The sequence below is a fragment of the Ambystoma mexicanum genome, chromosome 6p (assembly GCF_040938575.1).
Source record: "Ambystoma mexicanum isolate Mex_15411 chromosome 6p, UKY_AmexF1_1, whole genome shotgun sequence".
NCBI lineage: Eukaryota > Metazoa > Chordata > Amphibia > Caudata > Ambystomatidae > Ambystoma > Ambystoma mexicanum.
In genome coordinates, this window is record NC_090935.1 from 1,319,343,730 (window position 1) to 1,319,358,066 (window position 14,337).

Consider the following 14,337-nt stretch of genomic DNA (forward strand, 5'->3'; position numbering starts at 1 on the left):
TCATGTCCGCGGCCTAGGTCTGGTGTGCTAACTGCTGCGCTACATTTAAGGTTTGTGCCATAATTTGGCTACTAATATCTAAGATGGCTGCTTTTCTCGCATATGTGCTGTACCTACAAAGCATGCAATAATGTAATCGCACAGAAGCCTTAAGGGCCCACCCTCACCTTCGGTCTCTTACAGTGCCTGCAGCGGCAGCTGCCTTAGCCTAAAGCGCCTCCGGCTGCAGGATAAGCGTGTCCCCTTCCCAACAACTGTCTGTCCTCTGCATTCCGTTACAGGGCGGGTTGTATTTCAGTGTTGTTAGACTGTTGTGATTAATAAAGTAGATATTTTTAATATAACCTAGACTGAACACTCCTTTTGTCATTCAGTAATATTTATATTTCCGCTGTCTTGCAACTAACCAACAATCTACAACCTTTCAGAGATACGCCTGCCATTCCGTCCACGTTACAAAAATTGGACAAGGAGGTTTATAATTTGCTTATTTCAATCTGTTCGGATCCCTTCTGGTGTACTACAGGTGTGGGACTGATTGATGGTTTAGAAGCCGATATTCACCCCTGGACCACTGGTGCCCCGGAAGTTGATTTGCCACATATGGTCTTAAGAAGAAGTGTCTGCGGATCTTTATTACAACACTCTCGCCGAGCTTTGTCTATTTTCCTTGCATAGCGCATGCACAGTGGGCTGTGGCGTGGGGTACCAGGTAGTGTCATATGACGGGTGTGCATGAGTGAAATGTTACACCTCATAAAACAAAAGTCAAGTTCCCAAATCTGGGATCTCACGTCCTCTGCACTCTATGGGTATAGAAGATTGGGTAATATATTCGATTGAGATTAACAGAAACTTACTTAAAAGACACTTTGCTAAATATTGGGCTAATGTGGTAGCATGAAGTTTTTGTGAAATTTCACGTCTTATTAATCTTTCTAATTTAAATATTAGCCTTTCAGGGTTGTCATCACTAGCAGAAGTGGTCTCTGTGTCTTTAATGAGACCTAGGATTCGATTAGCTTCTTCTTCGCTAAATGCTAAAGTAGAAACTGATTTGTCAGTTAGTAGATTGATTTTGGAAAATGACATACTTAAAGTGAATAATATGGGTGCGATTGATTGGACATGCCAACCCAACAGGGTCAAATATATACAAAAATATGAGTACATCAATCGACACACCTGATTTTTGTGTGTATATTATAAGTGGATTTTATACAAGGGCATTTTTAGGTGCGGAGGAGAAAAACGACAGCCCTGGCATATGGGCTGCAAAGACATAAAACAAAAGTCAAGTTCCCAAATCTGGGAACTCACGTCCTCTGCACTCTATGGGTGGCTCAATGATGAGTCCTATTATTAATTTTTTCTATTAAATAGAAGATTGGGTAATATATTCGATTGAGATTAACAGTAGAATGATCAATAATAATTGTTCAATTGCATATGTACAAATATACACAATGACAATGTTTTATGCCAGTCGAGTTTGCTTACAGCATCCATTAAATATTCTTTTACTTATCTTTTTGTGTTTACCAAGACACTTTACATCAGAATATACATGTTCCTGCTTTAACATACAGTATCAAACCCCCCTCCTCCCGTTCTCTCGACGCAGTACGTTGATTTGCATCACTATACTTCTGAGTATTTAAGGACTGTTTCCAGTCACCTTCTTTGTAGCGGATCCTGCCAGGAGACAGCTCCCCCCCCCCCCGGAAGACTGTGTTCTTCTTCTTTTCTTCTACATTATTTCGTCCAACGTGAGTATACTTCGACCTTTGATACTTGTCTGACTTTAAGCTCACTAGAGTAATTTAACCCTCCTTTTTTCAGATTCTTTTGTAGATCAGCGGTTTTCCCTGGCCTATTCATTGCTGTACAAAATGGCTGACCACACTACCAAACTGGATACCTCCTCAGTATTTACTCGTTAACTGTGTTGAGACCCTTGCTGGTAAAATACAGCTATGCCACAGCCTTTACTATCCTTACTTTTTCTTACCTACCCATCCATTCCAATAGTTTTTTACAATAATTTTTTTTGCATGTTCTTCAAATAGGACCTCAGCATATTCTGACGCGAAATAGACAGAGGATCTACTTCCCACCTTCTCTATGATGTAAAACTATCTTTTTGATGACTGATATAATCTAAACCATAGGTAAATGTTCTCTTGGAATATTGACATGCCCTATTTGTGACAGCAATTACTTTATTGACTATTGGGTTTAACACAACATACCAAATAGACATTATATGTGATTCACCTTGTGATGGACTTTTTTGTACAGACAGGACACAGTGTGTCTATGACTATTAGTAAGGAACAAATGAATGAGCGTGATATGGGTTTCTTTTTGGATCTTTATCCACAAAATTAGGCGTTATGATATGACTGACTTGATTACCTTTGTAATAATATATAAGATATTCTGCATTGAGATGATTTGTTCTAATGTGGATTTATTTGAATGTTATGTTTTTCAGAGATTTTTTGAAAAGTTTGAAAATTTTGAAAATTGCCCCTGAAGAAGTGAACAAATTCATGAAACGTGTTGGGCTCCCAAGTAAATCATTGGATTTAAACTAATATACGTTTTGTCATTGTGTATATAGATCATTCTACTGTTAATCTCAATCGAATATATTACCCAATCTTCTATTTAATAGAAAAAATTAATAATAGGACTCATCATTGAACCACCCATAGAGTGCAGAGGATGTGAGATCCCAGATTTGGGAACTTGACTTTTGTTTTATGTCTTTGCAGCCCATATGCCAGGGCTGTCATCTTTCTCCTCCGCACCTTAAAATGCATTATTCCCTTGTATAAAATCCATTTATTACATACACACAGAAATCAGGTGTGTCGATTGATCTACTCATATTGTTTGAAATGTTACACCTCCCCATGCATCATACGGCGCAATATGGCACATATACTGGAAAAATGGAAGTGCCTGTATTCATTTTATCCCCAATTATCATCTTTCTTGTCTTGTTCTCTCATGCAAATCTAAAGATTTTTTTTAAATCATCAGTTTAAACTTTTAGCAGGGTGTGCATTCAAGCATAAATTCTTGCCAAAAATGAGCGAACAATACCCTTTGAGCAGTAGGCGCACCGCTGCTCCATGGACCTGTTGAGCATGCCAAGAACATTGTTTTGAATTCACACATTGCGTCCTGCCTGTGGATATTTCATTTAAAAAAAGAGACTCCCACCCACCCCGCATCCTTGGTTCTAGCAACTCGTATGAAAAATGTTCATAGGATGTGAGATATTAGAGGAGCCAAGCGCTTATGTTTGTTGGTACATGCAGAGGCGTTGCTAGGGGGGGAAAGAGGGTTCAAACTAAAGCCCTGGGTCTTTTGGTTGTAGCCCCGGATAGAGTCTCAGGGGCCACAACCAAAACGCTAGCTAGCTCCGAGTCCCGACAGTCCTGACATTAGCGTAGCCCCGGATCTTTTCCAGACCTAGCAACACCCCTGGGTATATATCACATTACACAGTATTATTAATGTGCCTGCCCTGGTTGAGCTCTCTAACCTGGTTGGCAAGGTGGGTGTGGAGCGTTTTGTTATCCTTCATTTTGCATGAACATTGAGCTACGTGGTCGATAAAGGAGCATGCGCTATAGCACACCCACCCTTGTACTCAGTCTAATAAAAGGTATACGCAGAAAGATTTCACAGACTTAAATAGCAGCCAATAGTCGATGTATTCTTCAGTGGTTCGCGCTGCATACATTCAAACAGTTTTTTAAAGTACTACCAACAGATAATGCACTACCACATGCCTGTATAACACCCGACAAGGTACCCGAACGCAACACTCATGGGCGTAATTTTAGGGAGGGGCAGGGGTGTTTGTGTCCCCCCCCGCCCGCCCCAACTTTCATGGCACGCCATTTTGTCCTCATTTATTTGGCTGGGGCACCTTTTCTTCAGATGTTATGTCCCCCCCCCCAACATTTTCAGCAAAGTTACTCCACTGGCGACACTGATAGGAATCGTATTATTTGTTGTGGGCGAAAGGCTGCGCCGCGTGTGCACGTCGAGTCTGCAGCTCGTTTTTTTTTCTGTGTCTCCGGGGCAGGGTTAGTCGGGTTGGCTCAGTGTCACACACAGATGTGACTCTTTACCCTGCAAGCCTACACCGTGACGGCTCAGCACACTCACACACAACCTACAACATTCCACGCATCCCAACACTCGCACAAACTAGTCCCTTGAGGCATGGGGGGGTGGGGGTGGGGGTGGGGGGGCTATAAGAAAGAAGAAGCCAACTCTATTTTGTTAAGTTTAAGCTTTGTTTTTGTCATCCCACAAGTCTGGTGTGGAATGGTGTCTTGGCAGAAGATCGAAGAACGAGTAGGATAAGTGTATGTGGGGAGGGGGCGGGTGACAAAGCAACCGCAGGCTCCCCGAAGGCTCCACCAAAAACTAAACAAGGACAGTTAAAACACCGCGTGTTATGCCCCTGGTGTGTCGTGGCTCTTTAACCTGATTTTGGGGGAAATATTTTTTAAACCAATAAATGTGAAAATGACACATTGTTTGGAAGCTTAAGACCCCCGCCCGCAACCCCCAACCCCTCCCCCGCACTCCCCCCGAAAAGGCACGTTCGGTGAAGGGGGTTAAAATAAGCCCACAGACATCGAATCACCAAATTACTAAGAGTTATCACCCGGGGTTCATATCCTGGTGTCCGCGGTCTCTGCCTGCCCGCTGAAGCTTCCTGAATGTTTCTCTTTCCCTCCGTGCTTGTGCCTCAGCACTTTTTTTTGGGAGGGCGTGCGAGAGACTGACTTGAATCACCTGAAGAAGCGAGAACGACCCTGACAAGCGACAGGAGGAAGTGCGAGGGGGACGGAGCGAGGAGCGCTGCGGCAGGGGGGCGCCGGGGTCGCGGAGGTGAGTACAATTCCGCCTTGTTTCTCTGGCACGTTGGGCTAGACGCGGATTTGTCTTGTGAAAGGGGGCAAGACGCGTTCTGTTGTCGTTGTCAACACCGCGAAGTCACAAAGTTTCGAGAACTTGTTGCTCTTTTAGTGGGCTCCCCCTCCTTTGCGGATGGGGGCTGCTTGCTGGAAAAGGTCAAGTGGTGGGGAGCAGAGTACCGGGATTTGGGAACGTCATAGTGGGGTGCTCATTGTTAGGGAGCTGCGTCTGGCAGTTTTTTGTTTGCGACTGTGTGTGACAGCCGACGGTGCAGGCAGTCTTCTCTCTGCACGCTGCAAACTTTGAGTAGCGAGGGGCACAGAAAACGGTGAGTTTGTGCGCCTATCGATGAGGAGTTATCACATCAACGTGTTTGATTCTATCCCCACCCGTTTACACGCCGGTACATGTTCACCCTTTTATTGATTTTTTTTTCTAACAGCTTGGGACATAAGGTCTGCTGACACGTGATGGTTAGGCCAAGGAAAGGTGCGTTTAGTTAATTAATGGCGCAGATAAAAGAAAACTCAAGGTGGGCGAACGCTTTGCAGGGTCTGGGCCCTGATCCCCACGCGTTTATAACAAGCGCTGGTTAAAAGGAGAGGGCCTGGGAATGATATTAAAACCTATTTACAAATTACATTACACGAACCCCACAGGTTGACCTGCATTGCCCTCTGCCTGACCTCACTTTGGCAATAGCAGGTCCCCGCCCTTCACTTGCGCGGAACTGTCTGTCGCAGTAAACTCGGGCCTGTTTCGATATTCTGGGGATAGGCACTATTTTTTTGACGCCAAGCGTAAAGGTCCTTCCGCCACACACCATTCTAACTCTTGCAGTGTGAAGTGGCGCCTATGATGCACGTTTTTTCTTTAGGAGGGTCCTCTGGCTTAGTACAAGCGCATCCGGGCAGGCCTTTGATAGTAGATGGTGGGATCCCCAGTTGACCAAATTAATTGGCTGACGGGTACCGGAGACCGTGCTTTTCTAGGAGCCAGTACCTACTTGGCTGGGCTTTTGCCTCGCGGCGCGTGTCCCTTTTTGGGCCACCTTGTAAGAGCGTGCGCCCGGAAGGGGAGATAGTTCGCGGCTGTGGCTGTGCTCCAGTGGCCGTGACGTGCATCCACTCGGGGTCAGCATGATCCGCAGCGGGCCTGGTTAAGTGGGTGGGTACGTTCTCCGAGGTAACGGTGTGTAATAAAAACAAACGTGTTGCTAACACAACTGTCTGCAGGGGATTTTGAAGCATCAAGGGCAGAGTGGCCGCTGACACCCTGCTTGCCAAGTAGAAAGAATATGTTCTTTCTACCAGTTTGACAATACCATTCAGCCAATCACATGCCGCTCATCTGCACTACTGAAGTAGCTTTACTCGTCGTAGGTTGCTCTCACACGTCCTTCTCTCTTTCTGCTCAGATAGTCATTTCTTTCTTTTTCTTTTTGCCGTTCAGTTTCCGTGCGCTTATTTGTTTTGGTGCTTACTTTTCTTTACTATGTTGGATTACAATCACCCTGCTTGCTCTTTACACTTCACATCATATTCTGTATGCCGTTTACCAATTCACATTGCTTTCTCCTTATCCTGCTTTCCCAACCCCATGTCTCTTCCCCTGACTTTTACTCTCCAGTTGTTCTCTTCTCTAATTCACCTTATACTTTTTTCTCTCTTGTTACTCCCATACCAATGTACTCTTTCTTCCATACCCTGCCTCTTTCACTGATTCCTAGATCCTTACTTTGGAGCACATTTTGTTGTCTTATTTTCACTCACTTCCTGTGTCGTATTCAATTCTTAACATTTAAAAGTCTTATTCCACTGCCATAGTTTGAGTTTGGGTCTCGCTTAGAGTTGGGTGGAAACGATAAATCCAGGGTTGTTTGCCAATCCCTACCAGATTTACTGACAATCCATTTCAGGCTTGGGCCAAATACTATCAGCTGCATTTGTTGGGAATGCTACAAATGGCATTCAAGCCAGGTTTTCTGCTGAAAAGCCACCAATTCTTACCTCCACCTCAGAGGTGGCGGTACAAATTCCAAAGTGACGCCAAACATGTTTGACTTATGTAACTACAGGAAGGATGTTCAGGAAAAGTTGTTGGCAGTCTAAGTTATTGTAAGGGGTTAAGGATGTGGGCATTTCTGATGCCCCCTCCCCAACTTGCAAATGTAATGCATAAAAGGCCCTCCATTCAACCTTCTATGCATTAAATAATGTACAGTATTGGCATGGCTCATTAATGTATAGCATCCATTTCCAACTTCACTTTCAAGGTGGAATTGGGTTAAAATTGTTTTTAGAAATACATTCAGATGTTAAAACTGACACAGTTCTGAAACACTACCAGAAATACCACTTCCACCAGTGGTCACCTGGGCTTTGGGTGGATTTTCAGAAACACCACTGGCGGTAGTTGCCTCTGGAGCAATTCTTTATGCAAATCCACTCATCTGCAAATTAGGCCCTTTTGGCTTCTTTGACTCCCTGTGTAACCCATTTCCCAATGTAAATTGTTTTTCTAAAGTGTTTGCTGAAGTCGTTTTTTCCCTTTTGGTAGTTTCATAAATACCAGTTGTTACATTTCCCAGTTTAGTTGTGATCTAGATATGGGCCGCCTATGAAAGTCTGAGTGGGGCATGCTGGGTTCAAAAGTGTCCCCTGCAGCAGCATGGGCTTGTCTTGCTTTTCACTCCCTCACCTCAACTTTATTGCCTTTTATTCTCTTCACTCTTTACCCTGGCCGAATAATCTAGCCTCCACTTTTCACTCAGTGGCTTGCTGTTGTTCACCCCTCGACCTTGTCTTGCTTAGCTTACTGCACTCAGTCCCTTACCTTACCTTTTTTTTTTCTCCACAGCCTCTACTTTTCGTAGTGCGTTTTTGACTCCCTTGCCTTATTAGATTAGGGACCTGATTTTTGTGTGGGATTGCTCCATTGTAAAACGCTTTTGGAATTCGACCTTTTGTCTTGGAACTTCACCCAAGTGGCGTACCGAGCATGGGCAGGGGGGCAAGCTGCTCGCCTGTGGCTCTTTTAAGAGCTAGTCCAGGTAATTTGTCAGTGGGATGTCTCCTGTATGGCACCTCAATGAGGGGGCCCAACAGTAAAAGTGTCCCGCTGGTAGGGCAATGTGTGCTAAGCAATTCCTGTTAAGCATGCTCATTTTCCTCATAGCAGGACACCTTAACCTTTCCGAATGGGAGAATTACAATGTACACCATTGGGGACTGATGGGATGGAGGGGGGACTGTTAGCAGGGACTTTTCTCCCTTTAGAAATGGGAATTGTATGCAGCGATTAGAAGTGAGAAGGGTGCATAATGTTGCATGTTTTATGAAAGAACGACTATGGCTTTAAAAACCAAGGGGAATTTGCTAGGCTCATATTAATCTGCATGATGCTATTGTGACTGCATGCAGGTTGGGGAGAGTAAAACTAAAGCCACACTCTTATTGCTCAACATATTTCTCTGACAATGTATATAGGGCCGATTCATGGAATTTTCTGCACAGTTCCAAGTGACTGCACTGCTGACAAAAACCCTGATTCATGGAACTGTGCAGTGTATTTTTGCCGTGCAAAGTTCATTTTGTTCAGCAAAAATGACTTTGCACTGCAGAAATACACTTTGCACAGTTCCATGAATCAGGGTTTGTGTCAGCAATGCAAAGTCACTTTTCAGCAGTGCAAACACTGATGATGCCCCTTGCAATGAATGTCTTTTTCTGTGAAGTCACTTCTCTTGGTGCAATCCATATGCAAATTAGGAGGTTTGCATGATTTGTGCCCCCCGAGTGCCTGGACAGAGCTCTAATATATGCATTTCCTGCATCTGTAATGGTCGTGCAGTTTAATTTTTTTGGGGTTATATGTTAAAATTCCACCTGTCACTAATGTTACCAGAAAAGTAGATTGGGGCAGGGATGGGCAGTTTGGGGGTGCAAATGAGACCTGTGGAGTGTTCTGCATTTGGGGGTGGGGAGCAGGACTTTTTTCTTGGCTCGCTCCCCATCCCTCCCTTGCAATGCTGGATTATCTCCTGCCTCACCCCTACTTTCCTCTTTCCCTACTATGCACCACCCCAACCTTAATTTTCTGATCAGATTCAGGGATCGTGTTAGAAGTGAAAGCCTGTTTCCAGGCCCGGTCACCCCCCCCCCGCCCCAGTGCACGGATTCCATACTCCGCCAGGCCCTTTCTTGTGGTTACAGAGAGAGATGCTGCTGCTGCTGCTAGAAGGGAAAGTGCTCCTGCTGAAAGGGTGAGATTTATGACGGCTTCCCTTTTATCGAGTGCCCTTTCAAAAAGGAAACGCGATACATTTGAGGTGCTTGTCTTTCCTCGACCCCCCTCCCCCTGGGTCCTACTTGTCATGTATGCGCACACACCCTGATGAAGTGGTTTGCTGTTTCTCTTTGGGTGGGAACACCCGAAAATCAGGGGCCAAGCTTTCGCGTTGACAACGCTGCTTACTTTTGCGCGGTCCTCCTATCAACGTTTCTGCTGTGAGCATCTTTTGGGTAGGTTGACTTGCAAAGCACAAGGGACTTGAAGCAAAATCAGCAGCTTTTTCTCTTCTCAAACCTCCTTTCTCCATGCCTTCTCGCTTAAGTCCCCTCCGTCAATCCGTCCGCCTTTTCTTTTTTACCTTCAATCTCTATCATAACCTCTCCGTGTTTCTTCTTGTCATTTGTCATCTCTGTGAAACGTTCCCTTCCCCTTTTTATTTCACTTTGTATACTTCTCGCTTGGAATCCTACCATTTTCTTCTCATCCCTTTCCTTGTCTTCGTCTTTTTTTTGTCCCCCCCCACGTCTTAAGTGTCACTTGCCCCAGTTATTCTCGTTCTCCATTTTTTTCTCACCTTCTTTCCTACTCTGTTGCTCTGCCTCTCGTTCTCTTATTGGCTGTCCCGCTGTTTGTTTCTACCCCATGCTTTCCGGCGTTGTCTGCCTCTCCACCTCGGCCTGGCCTTCATTGGCAAGCATAACCTGCCTTCTCGCCTTCAATGTCCACCTCGCATTCACTAACACTTAGCTCCGGGATGACTGTTTATTGGAGATCACGTAGTAATTCGTTTAATCAAACCGCGGGGAAATCAGTTTTCAAGCGAGCCATTTTATTTGCAGACTCGGCTGTTGATTCTGGCAACGTGTTGGGAGATTTTACTGACCTGTCCAACTTCAGGGAGGTCTCTCCAAAAAGCCCGTTTCCCCTGCGCCAGCCAGCTCGAGGGGACTTGGGCGTGCGCTTTGCTAAATGACAGGCCATGGACAGCACGCCCACTTGGGGGTGGCGCAGTCGCCCCCGTCTGCCCTTTACCCCTGGGCCACTGGAGAGAGGGCGCTGTGTTCACTAGTTATCCTACACAACCTGGACAGCATGCCATACTCACTGATGATACACGCTAAATTGACGCTGAAGGATCGCTCGTGCACCGATGCACCGGGAATGGAAAAGAGTGGGCTGTCTGATAGTCCGCCCCCTTTCCTACCAGTTTGAGACTGTCTCTGTGCGAATCCTAGTGTATGTGATCGTCTGTGTCAATACTGACCCGAGGGTAATGTTCTACTACGAAATGAAGGCGGCAGTGGGAGTAGCCCGCCAGACGCTCTAGCTCTTCTTAAGCGATTGAATATTTCAGCATCGCATGGCGGAACGAGTGGCCTTTTAGGAAACAAGTCCTTGTTCACCCCACAACACCGGTGGGGACAGGCTTTTAAATCGCAGACGAATGACTGTGCAGCACGCTCCCTGGTCTTCGTGTATGATTGCTTAGGGGGTACAGGGGAGCCGGTTGGTGGGGGAGCGGTAATAGGGTGCCACTTTCTTTTTTCATAAGTGTTACTGCCTTGGCTTCTGCCGGGAGTTTAAAGTTGTGGGACCAGGAATGCCAGACCGCGTCCCAGGATCGTCACGGAGACTTCCACTTGGTTTCATCCTGACATCCCACATACATCTAGCAGGATCAGATGAGGGCAGCGCTTTCATGCACCGCCCCAAATAGCAAAACGGGGGGGGGCTCACGTGGGCAGTCTGTATCATAGTAGGCACGGGTGCAGCAGGGGGCACGTGGGCTGTGGCATGCCACTGGGCATTACAGTCGTACCCGCTTCCCCGCCCAGCATACTTTTGTTCTCGTTTGAAATTTGATGGCTGAGGGTCGTACTTTCGCTCATCGTTATACCTGCACTAGCCGAGTGATAGATGGGAACAACTTTTATTTACAGCGCCATGAATCCACACACACACACGTGCTTTTTCAAAAAGTTTTGCAAATTGAAAATACAGCTGTGAGCCATGAGTGCAAGTTTCCTTTTTTTTTTTTTAAAAAAATCTTTTTTTCGTAATTAAATCATTTCGCAAAAGAAGACATTGGTAGGATACAAGAATTTTGAATTTTCAATGTGTTCCCGGTGGTTGTGGTGTTGCCCATTTTCACGGAACCCGGGGCTGTGTAATGTGTTACAAGAAAGATGTCAATCGCCTGCCTCTTCGTGGTCCAATCAGCTCTGCTTCACGGATGCATCCGAGGGCGGCGCCTGCTTGTTAGGAGTGATTTGTTAGTCCGCAGCGATGCTTTTATAGCGGACGGCGTGGCATACGAGGTACCAAACTGCGTGTTCGAACTGTATTATTTATAACATGCTAAGTGACTAATTCTCAAGTATCTAATATTGGAGAAAAGATTAAACAATAAAAATTGCATTACCGATGCCCTTTGTAAATATTACGATGGTCTAATGTGACAGCTACACAATACCACCAGCCGGCTGCAGGCATAATTAATTTAATCCAGATGTGCTCCTGCCTGCCTTGGAAATCATGCGATGCTTGATTAGACTATTACACGAAAAGGCATGTTTTGTGGATGCGCAGGGCTTGGGAGAAGTGACATGTCTGTTCATCTTGGAAATGGGGAGGAGGCACCTTTTTGATAGAACGCGTGCATCCCGCTTTCAAAGGTGCGCAGTTAAGATCACATTGAAACTGCGCAGCGCTCGTTCTCTTAGCCCACTGAGCCAGGCGCACCGTGCGTCGAGATACATGTGCAGAATGTCTACCATTTAACAGACGTTGCGTAGATGGTGTCGTCGCTCTGTTTACTATTAAGTAAATGTTTCCAATTGTTCTGTCCGTGTGGTACTCGTATGTCCTAATTAGATCCTATAATTGGCGAAAAAAAAACCGAGTAAGCTCGGCGTGTCAGAAGTTTTTTGTTGATGTTATCTTTCACGTGGTGCACTGGAAATAGCCAACCCTCTTTCACTTCAAGGCATCAACTCCACACACACTGGACTTCCTACTTGGCCAATGGACCTTCACCACAAAACAGGCAAATAACCAGAAATTCCTCTCTTCCCTAGTAAAAAGATTTTACAAACTTCATCACGAAACAGCTACCTACCACTAAATGTCCCTGAAACCAAGTCTAACAACTAGACACAAAAGGAACCTGCACAGTCTCTTTTGAAGACTAGTGGAACATATCTTGGAGACCTGGTAAATCCACATTGCCAAAGAAGAAACATCCAAGGCCAGCATGGCAACATGGCAGAGTTGCAAAGTAAAGGTCGGAACAAGTTGCGGTCTCATCAGTGCCCACTGTATAGCCAAACACTCTATTGACATCTGCAATCTTCACAGCGAGGGCATAACTGGCCAATTTATCAAAAAGTGTGGGGGTAGCTCCAGTTTTGGGTTTACACTTTCCTCACCCCAGACCGGGGACTGTTCTCAATGGAAACCCCCACCACCTGTAGGCCAGCTGGATAGGGACAAGCGCTGCACCTGTAAAATAAAATTGCTGTTAACAGGCGATGAGCTAATCCCTGAGCTTTTACCTTATTCAATTGGACACAGACAACAAGGTGAAGTTTATAGGGATCCCAACAGGGACCTCTCTTTATTTCAGTTCAGTTCATAAAGATTTATTCGACTTTAGTCGTCAGCAATATAAAAAAAAGCAACAATACATAGATTATGATCTGTAGTGTTGCAAACAAAGTCCAACAATCCTTATAAAACACATTCAACTCATCACCATTTAAAAAAAATAGTAGGTTTTATATACGCGACCGAGGGCTGTCATATGCTCGAGGATTAGAGCTCCTAATAGGAACCCGCCAAAGCCAAATAATTACACTATAGCGATAATACCAGATTATGTATGCGGACACAATAGCATTGATAGCTCTTAAAGCATCCATCGTTTTCTCACCAACCACGCACAATGGATATACTTTGCAATAAAATAAACAGTGTTAAGATCAAAAGTCGCTCTGCACAAGTCACTACCTCATATGTGTGGCAAATATTAGCAGCTCTAAACAGTTGTAAGGTATTTTGTTCTCAATACTCTATATCCAGTGCATAGCAATATAAAATGTACAATCGTTTCGTGAATAAGGGTTGCAGACTGGACATGTGACAATATTGGGATCGCTCCAGCTTCTCATGAATTTCAGCACTTTCAATATACCCAAGAGAAATTCCACATCCAGTATGCAGGCAAAAGACAAAAGATGGAGATATAATGTCAAGATAGGGTGCAAATCCTGGTACTAGTTTGGCCTGTAGGTATATCTGGCCAGTGCTCAAGGAACTTATCGGGAACCCACAAGCCTTCTCCTTGACAGCTCTTTCGTTGCATTAGATATCACAAGCTTGCTACCAGTGCAGACAGACATCGCGTCTAGCCACAACCTCTGCAAATCCAAGGCTGGCAACCATTGTTTACCATGAACTGGCCACAGAAGTGAACAACTTCATTCGTAGGTAAGGACATGGGATAGGGCCTCACTATACCTCCCCAATTCTGGGGTACACCAGATTCTCGCCCATTACAGTATAAGTCTAAATAGAGCAATGTCGGGTATAGTGCGAATACCACACTCGATGTGGACTGAAGCGCTTGGTGAGCTATTTGGGTGCCTCAATAGCAGCCGTAGGGACTTATTTTCAGCGATTGCCAGGGGTGATTCGAATAGCCCTAGATTTCGGCTCCATATGAAGCTGATGGAAGTACCTGCAGGTTATACATCTGGAAGGCAGGCATCCTGGATCTACTTCCATGATGTAACGCACATTTACGTACATCCCGCTGATTTTCTCCAAGGTTGCACTTGATTTAGTTATCTTTGATTTAGTTATCTGGTCCTGCCAGGAACCATTTACGTGGAACTGGGTTCCCAGATAGTCATAATGCAGGACCTGTTCTAATTGGCAACCATCTACCTCCACAGCCAATTTGCGATGCTTTGCGAATTTTGGCCAAAAGACGATAACTTTTGTTTTGCTCTTATTGAGCTCCAGTCTTGAGTTGATCGCATTTGCCGATTATGCGGCTTAGGGTGAATTTTAGCCCCGTTGGTGAAGTAG

General features: G+C 45.1%; 1 long non-coding RNA gene across 1 annotated transcript in view; it reads left to right on the forward strand.

Annotated features, from left to right (window-relative positions):
- Positions 1-4,617: 4,617 nt before the first annotated feature.
- The window catches only part of LOC138510374 (uncharacterized), a 1,273,529-nt gene continuing 1,263,809 nt past the window's right edge, over positions 4,618-14,337 (forward strand). The window contains exon 1 of the long non-coding RNA XR_011280372.1: positions 4,618-4,926. This is a non-coding gene — a long non-coding RNA (uncharacterized lncRNA). The remainder of the gene's footprint in view (positions 4,927-14,337) is intronic.